This window comes from Cyprinus carpio, chromosome B19 (assembly GCF_018340385.1).
Source record: "Cyprinus carpio isolate SPL01 chromosome B19, ASM1834038v1, whole genome shotgun sequence".
NCBI lineage: Eukaryota > Metazoa > Chordata > Actinopteri > Cypriniformes > Cyprinidae > Cyprinus > Cyprinus carpio.
Window position 1 is genome coordinate 30,416,192 of NC_056615.1, and position 7,742 is coordinate 30,423,933.

Sequence of the window (7,742 nt, forward strand, 5' to 3'; positions counted from 1 at the left end):
TTCATACTAGGTCTGCTGCTCTAATCATATCCCAATATTGGGCAATTTTTACTTTAGCAGTCTTTATCTATGGGCCCTTGAACTTGGCTTATTTGAGAATGAACACACTTTCTCCACTCCGTTCGAGGGTGCATTAAAGCAGTGCTTCATAATAAGGCTCTAATGAAATTTTGAGCAGTTTATACACTACCAACCTTTTTTATAGACCCTTGAACTTGACATTTGATAGTACACAGGTTCTTACAGCACCATCAGCCCTTTTAGCTGTGGCTTTTCTCTGTGCCCTTTGAGCATGCATTGAGGAGGATATAAATGCTTCATACTAGGGCAACTGTTCTAACAAAATCCAAATTTTGGGCAATTTTGTTCTGTACCATTCTTTTTTTATGAACACTTGAACTTGGCATATTTGATGATATACAGAGGGGCAGCAACTCAACATTCATACTAGGGTTACTGTTATGCCAAGTTAAAGGCACCATAACAGAAAGATTGTACCATAAAAGCTGTCAAAATTAACATTTATTTTAGAACAATAGCACTACAACATAGTTCTTATGTTTGTTTTAACGCACCCTCAAAGGGTTTTGAGAAATCTCGCCTTGAAATGAGCTGAAGGCATGATATCCGCTGCATATTTCTGTGAAGTCATTTAAAAAACGGTACAGTAAAAAATGCAAAAACATAATTGGCATTCACAACACCAAGCCCTTTCTTAAACCAATGAAATACGGTTAAAACTGAGTGGGACATATCCAAAACTGAGCAATGACACGGATCTGCTGACCAGTAGTAATAATGTGATTGGACTGTAATGTGATGAGAAAGAGCAGCCGAGGCGCCAGTGTTCTGACGCAGAATCAGCAAAGCATCATGGGACAGAACGACAGAGACGACATTTTGACTGGAAACTTCTAATCTGGGCTCTGATCTGTCAGACAAACATAAAACCCAAACGAGTTTAATCTCAAAAGACAGAGATCTGAAGATGAGCGGGGATTTTATGAATTACTTTCCACAAATATGATAGAAAACATGGGTTTTTGTTCAAAAACAAACGATTTGATCAAATTAGGCAACATTAATCAGGTGTTTTAACTTGATATGCAAACTGCAAAAACTTAAAATTCACATTTACTGATTTTTTGCCATATGCCTATTTTTCCATATATTGAAGCTGGTCATCTCTGAGGACTGTTTTAAGGGGCAAGACAGACCTTTGATGTTTGTGTTTATTGAACACACCTCATGCCTGAACTCACACTGTTGTGTGTGGTGTGGTGTGTGTGTGTGTGTGAGGTACTCCAGTGAATTGTGTTCATTCAGCCTGTTGTATTTCTTTTCCTGCTCTAAGCTGATTTACTGGACCTGATCGAGAGCAAGTTTATGAACTGTAGATTAAAACATGAGCGAATCACGACACCAGAATAAGAGAGAGAACTGATGGAGGTTAGTATGCTTTCATTAATATTCACTTCTTGTGGAAATATGAGAAAGAAAAACAAATGTCTTGCTGCTGTTTATATCCTCTTACTTGTAATACTCACGGGAAAAATACAACAAAGTGAAATTAGAGGCAAAAAATGAATGGTGAGATGATTTTCCCCCTTATTCTGACATATTTGAGGATAAATAGTAAACACTAAAAGAATCAAAAATGGGGGGTTTTTTTTTTTTTTTTTTTTTTTTTTTTTTTGGGGCTTTTTTGGTGGGTCGGGGGGGGGGTGGGTTCGGGGGATTGTCTTTTTTTTTTTTTTTTTTTTTTTTTTTTTTCTTTTGGGAGAAAAGCCATTGAAGCAAACGTTCATTATGACTTTAATGCTTTTGGCAGCCACTTCTTAGAAAACATTGCAAGACTAATTCATTTTTAAAAAGACAGCCATTAAGATAGATTACCAATGAAAAAACAAATCTAAAGTAAATAGTTGATTTAAAAGTAAAAAAAAAAAAAAAAAACGAAAAAAGTAAACATTCATTCATTCTTAAACTAGTACATTTTAAACTGTCTTTAGAACAATAAAAAATACATTTTTAATATATGCAAAAAAACAAATGACAGACATGAGATGCTTCATAAACTCTGAAACACTAAAATCAAATTCAAGAGAGTCGGACAGAATCTCACGAACAAATAAACCACTTTTATCAAATGAATGTTTATGGTAATAACACAGCAGTGCATGAGTGACGTTATTGCTTTGAGTTGGATTGCTAAAGCCGTTATTAAAGCCAATAAATGTATAAATAGTGATTTTCCCCAGCCAGCAACACAGTTCGCATCATCACAGAGTTGCACAGCTTTTTGTATCTAAAAGCATCATCAGCAAATATAAATAAGTACAAAAACAACAATGCACCGACATTCACCAGCACAATCCTGAGATGCAGCGCATTCATATTTCATTAATAACACGGAATACATTACCTTTACTTCAGGATTTACTGAACATGTTTGAACCTTCTCAAACTGGAGCTGATTTTACCTGAGATTTTTTCTCCTGGTGTTTTCTGTCCAGTTAAAGCCTCATTATTGCTCTTTCTCTGGTTAATTGATGCTAATATGCGATCAGAGCATCTAACACATGCATTCATGCAGCTCATGCTAAAATGATCTGATTTAAAGCCTCGAAAACCTTAAAAAAAGCTCAGCTCACAAACCTGAATTATTTGCAAAACCTGATCAGCAGGAATCTAATTTAGGCCAATCACAGTAGACATCCAAAAGTTGTTTTGTTTGTTTTGTTTCCAGTACAAATATCTAAATCTAAAAAAATTAAGATTTTTACATTTACTGGAAGAAGAAGCCTTCATTTCCAGAGAAACTGAACAACAATGAAGTGAGTTTGTGACTGTGCTTGTGGTCGAATTAACCGCATTGGTTTCCAGGCAATTCCCCCCAAAAAACAAAAAAAATCCATTATAAAAACACTAAAGATTCATGTAAGCATATATATAAAATTGTATTTTTTTCTTGTTTTTTTTTCATGAAGCTATTCTATTAACTACTTTTAGTAACAGTACTGCAAATGTGTAAAAAGTGGCAAATGACTACAGCTAAATATAAATAATATCACACTTTACTTGTTCTTGGGCTAGGAACAGAAAATAAATAGTATTCACAGTCTTTTCTTTTTGTTTTATCTGCTTCTCAAACCCTTGTGAAAAATGTGTTTTCTCACACTCAGTTCTGCAGAAACATGCCTCTGACAGTATTCACAGGGACCGTGAAAACATAAAACGATGAAAGAAACCAGCAAAGTCTCCCTGCATGATTCGAAGATGATTTCTACTAAACTTTGAGTGTAATTATATTAATTTCTGTGTACTCTATTTCACATTTTAGTCTTTCATATACAAGCTACACTAAAGGTTTTCTGTTGTTTGTTTGTTTTTTACCTGAGACTTTGCAAAGTATTGATTTTTGGTAAATTGCATGGAATCCAATGGAAACACCGAACACCATCAGATTCACTCCACCTAAATTTATACAGCTTTTTCTTCAAACACACATCAGAATGTCGAGATTTGTTTCCATACACATTCATGGCCCTAAATGAGGAAGATTCAACGAAAATTTCAAGAAGAAATAAACATATTTAAACCGAGTGTTTCAAGCAATCTGAAAATCAAACCCAAAATGGGTCAAAATGACCTGTGAAATAATCAGAGGGTTAAAGGTGCTGTATATAGTTTTTTTTTTACCTTTACTTAAGCATAAAAATACCATAATGCATTTGCAGATATTAAGGAGACATGCTAAGTTCACACTCTTGTTTCTTCTCTCTCTAAAAAACAAGGGAATGCTACAGCCTGGTTATTCTGCTTTAAATTGTAAGTTCTGTTTCGGTATGTCTGTTTTTGTTTTGGTCTGTGTGACTCCGCCACACTGCCCAGTTCACCCAATAAGGAGTTTAGACACTCCACGGTTGCCAGTTGGTGGAGAACACAACATATTAAAAACATGAAAACCAGCAAATGAACTGGGTCAGAGATCGCAGATTCTAACCAATCTAAAGTGACCCGGTCGGCATCCATCCATCCTAAAAGCTCTGTGACCAGAGGAATATTAAAAACACGGAGGGATAAACAACTCAAACTTACAGTCTAAGGCTCGTCACCTTCCATTTGTCAATTGCGCTTGTTTCCTTTTGCGTTATCCTCAATTCTGGCAACCCGTGTAAAGCATTGAGTCTCAGGAGGAAGGTGCAAAGAAACAGCTCTCTCCAATATTAATGGAAATTTGGAACTGTCAGTACCCATTTTCAACCCTACTAGCTGTCGATATTAACATACTGCCCACCTCAAAAAATGAAGAACAAATATCCACCAACGAGATCTAAAACTAAAATAAGTTTTCCTTTGAAATAGCTCCTATGTTTCCCAATGATCCAAGAGGCAGATATGTGTTCTGGTTCTTAAGAACTTACTTAATTTCTCCAGAGAAAACAAGATGACTGTCAATTATGCAAGCTCAATTAATGCATTTTTAAAAGGATAGTTCACCCAAAAATTAAAATGTAATTGTGACTGGGTTGTGTTGGTCTCTCTCCTCCGCGCTTCAGCATTCATCACTTTTCAACTGGAGCGAACGCTACGTATGTCGACATCACCCCAGACACATTATTCACATCATAATTATAAATATGTTCTACATTATTCTAACGATAGTAAAGCGAAGCTAGAATTTCTTAATATAACACAAAATTCGACTTTTTCTGAAAAAGAAAAGTCACATACACCTAGGATGCCTTTAGGGTGAGTAAAGCATGGGCTAATTTTTCATTTTGGGTTGAACTACCCCTTTATTTTACACTCATGATTAAAGCTTTATGGGGAAACTGTGGATATCTAGTAGCAACCTCAAACATCTCATGTTCTCACGCTTTCAGATCAGCTTCATGGTGAACCTGCCCGCTCCATCGTCGTCCGTCCACTGGATCGCCATAGCAGAGCTGGCGCCGCACGGTCGATAGTCGCTGTGTGTTTGATCTGCCCTTTGCTCTGACTCCAGAAAAACATGAAGATGAAGCAGACGGCCACCAAGCCAGGGAACGACGGAAAAACCCATGGTAACCGCGATCACCAGCTGCCTTCACCGCCGAATGGGGAACGGGCTGCGATCCGCTGACCGCCGCTTCGGACGCGAGCTCCATCCTTCCAGAAAGAACGAGCTGGAGCGGTTGCGAGCGGACGCTGGAAGCCCTCGCACCCGCAGGCTCACCGGTGACGCCAAGCCATTCCCGGCCGCTCGGTCGGAACGCGATGCACAGGTAATACCCGCTATTCCTGTACCTTTGCGCATAGCGCAACTTCCAGGGTCCCATTAGCGAGTGTGCGAGGACCGCCCGAGCCGGTAAGAACAGAGCCGTTTTGGGATTCAGCCAAACAATCGACGGGTGCCATAGGGGTTCCATCTGCTGCGCAGAAGAACAAAAACTGTATGTCCCTTTCATCTGTTCCGGAACATCCCGCGCTTCCGCGGTCAGAATGCGAGCTTGTCTGCATGTAAACAACCTAGGAATCTCAGCCTCCCGGAAGTCAGCAAACGCCCGCCTTGCACCTGCACAGGTGTTGGCGCAAGTTGGTGAACGCCCTTTTGAAGCGGGTTACACGGGCGCCCGCACGCCCAAAGAAGCCGGGTGTATCGCACGCCAACGGGTTCACACCGCCCAAACCAAGGACCTCTAAAGCAGCGGATCGAATGAAACGCAGACTCTCCAGCTGCCGCCAGATGGTTCTCTGACACGCCGAGGAACCGGAAAAAAAGCAAGGTGGCGGAGCACCAGGCTGCCTCTATTCGTAAGAAGCCCTGTACCGACCAGATGCAGCTCTGGAGTCGTAAGCAAAATCCCCAAGAAGGTTGGAAAGGATAATAGTGATTGGGTTAGTATGATACAAGTCCAGGTATCGCAAGTAGACGAGGTGATGCAGTGGGGAATACGGGTGCGGCGCTCAGATTGCAGTGGCTGAGCCTTAGCGACGCGGAGATTGAGTCCAAAACAGGCTGTTAGCGGCTAACGAAAGCCCAACCCGCGACAATGGGAAACTTCGAGATCAAGTACACCGCTCCACCCTGTGTGTCGCGCACTCGCAGAAGGAAGTGTTGGGAAGCATGAGTCGTTGAAGTCCAAGCGGCACAAAACGCTAGCCGGATGATTCCGGAGAGCCGTGGTGAAAGCGCTTCGGTCGGCCACCGGACGTCAAGTGGCATCGGTCGAGGTTTAGCTACCTTAGCCAGCATCTGAACGGGACCGTCAGAAAGACGCTGGTTTGAGATAAACGCCAGATTCTGTATCTCACTGGCTTCCGCTTGCTGGAGAGACGGTCATGCTCGAGCGAAACATATCGCTCAGGGAAGCACCAACAGATCTGTTCCGGCTGACCCGTCCAGGAACTGGAACGCCTGCGTGAGACCGGGAGCAACCGGTCGCTCTGACCCGGGGAGAGGGGGGACTGGGATGATCTTTCAGATGGTTTCGTGATAATTCAGCGCGGACGAGATTCCGCAAAGACAGCCGAAAGCGTCGACGTCGATCCGACTCGTAGTGTGCGTACGCTGTAGGCCAGCTCGCGTAAACATGTGTCAGGCCAGAGAAACTGTCGTGTTCCTTGATAGAGTCTTAAGGCTGGGTGTGTGGTTTTTAAGTTAAGCGATCAGGGTGTTGTCAGGAGACCACGCTGCTGGGGAACGGAAGACAGTGGGCTGTCAGGTGATGAAACAAGGAGCTTCCACTATCAGGAGCTTTGGCAAACGAGCTTATCGCACATGTCGCTTCCCGCATCCGCAGCAGGGCTGCTGATAAAGTCACGTCACCACTACCCACTCGAGGACCACCCACCAGTACAGCCTCCTCCAACTCAGCCAGCCACACACATACTGGAGACCCGCTCTACAGGGGAAAGATGCATTAAATTCAACTTTTTGCTGCACTAAACCAACATTTGACTAAAGGATAACAGAAAATCTCTCTCACATCACAGTTGATGGAGCACTTCAGGATTATAGTGTTATTACAGAATCTCCTATGTTAAACTTTCAATTAATACTTTAGATTTTTTTTTAAAATCTCTTGAATAACTTTGACATGTGTAAAGTTTAGTTTCACTACAACGCTACGTAATTGCATGCATGTCTCAGAATCCCTGGTTGAGAGAATTATACCAGGGTTTTATAGTTAACTAAAACACATAAAAAAATGATTGTTCGATACTTTGAATATTTTTTTGAATTATATACAAAAAATTATACAGTATAATGCTTACTGGAAACGAAATACATATTAAAAAATAAAAATAAAAACAACTAGCTTGTCCCCCGAAGGCAACGTTTGTTCATTTTACATGTTGAATATGGTAACCTGATCTTACTAAAATATTACTAAAAACTGAAATAAAAAAATAATTAAAAAACTGATACATCAGCTAATATTTTAAGAAACACACAAAACAAAATTACTAAAACATTACTATTAAAATGACAACGCAAAAAAGAAGTATTGCAAACAATTCTACACCACCACACAATATTAGTGCGGTTTACATGATTTTAATCGCGGATTAATCGCATCCAAAATAAAAAGTGATCTCGCGTTTACATAAATATAGTGTGTGTTCCTGTGATGATATTATTATGTATGATATAAGAAGACTCACCAATAAGTACGTATTACGTAGTCAGCAATTGAATTGGTTCACAATAAAGTTCATCAAAGTTGTCCTGAGACAAGACCAATTTGGGTAAG

The 7,742-nt window shown here is 40.4% G+C and overlaps 1 protein-coding gene and 1 pseudogene across 1 annotated transcript in view; one reads left to right on the forward strand and one right to left on the reverse strand.

Annotated features, from left to right (window-relative positions):
- LOC109045202 (solute carrier family 39 member 4) overlaps positions 1 to 7,742 on the forward strand; it is a 668,471-nt gene that overhangs the window by 547,357 nt on the left and 113,372 nt on the right. The gene's annotated exons all lie outside the window — the stretch shown is intronic.
- The window catches only part of LOC122140711, a 3,000-nt pseudogene continuing 154 nt past the window's right edge, over positions 4,897 to 7,742 (reverse strand).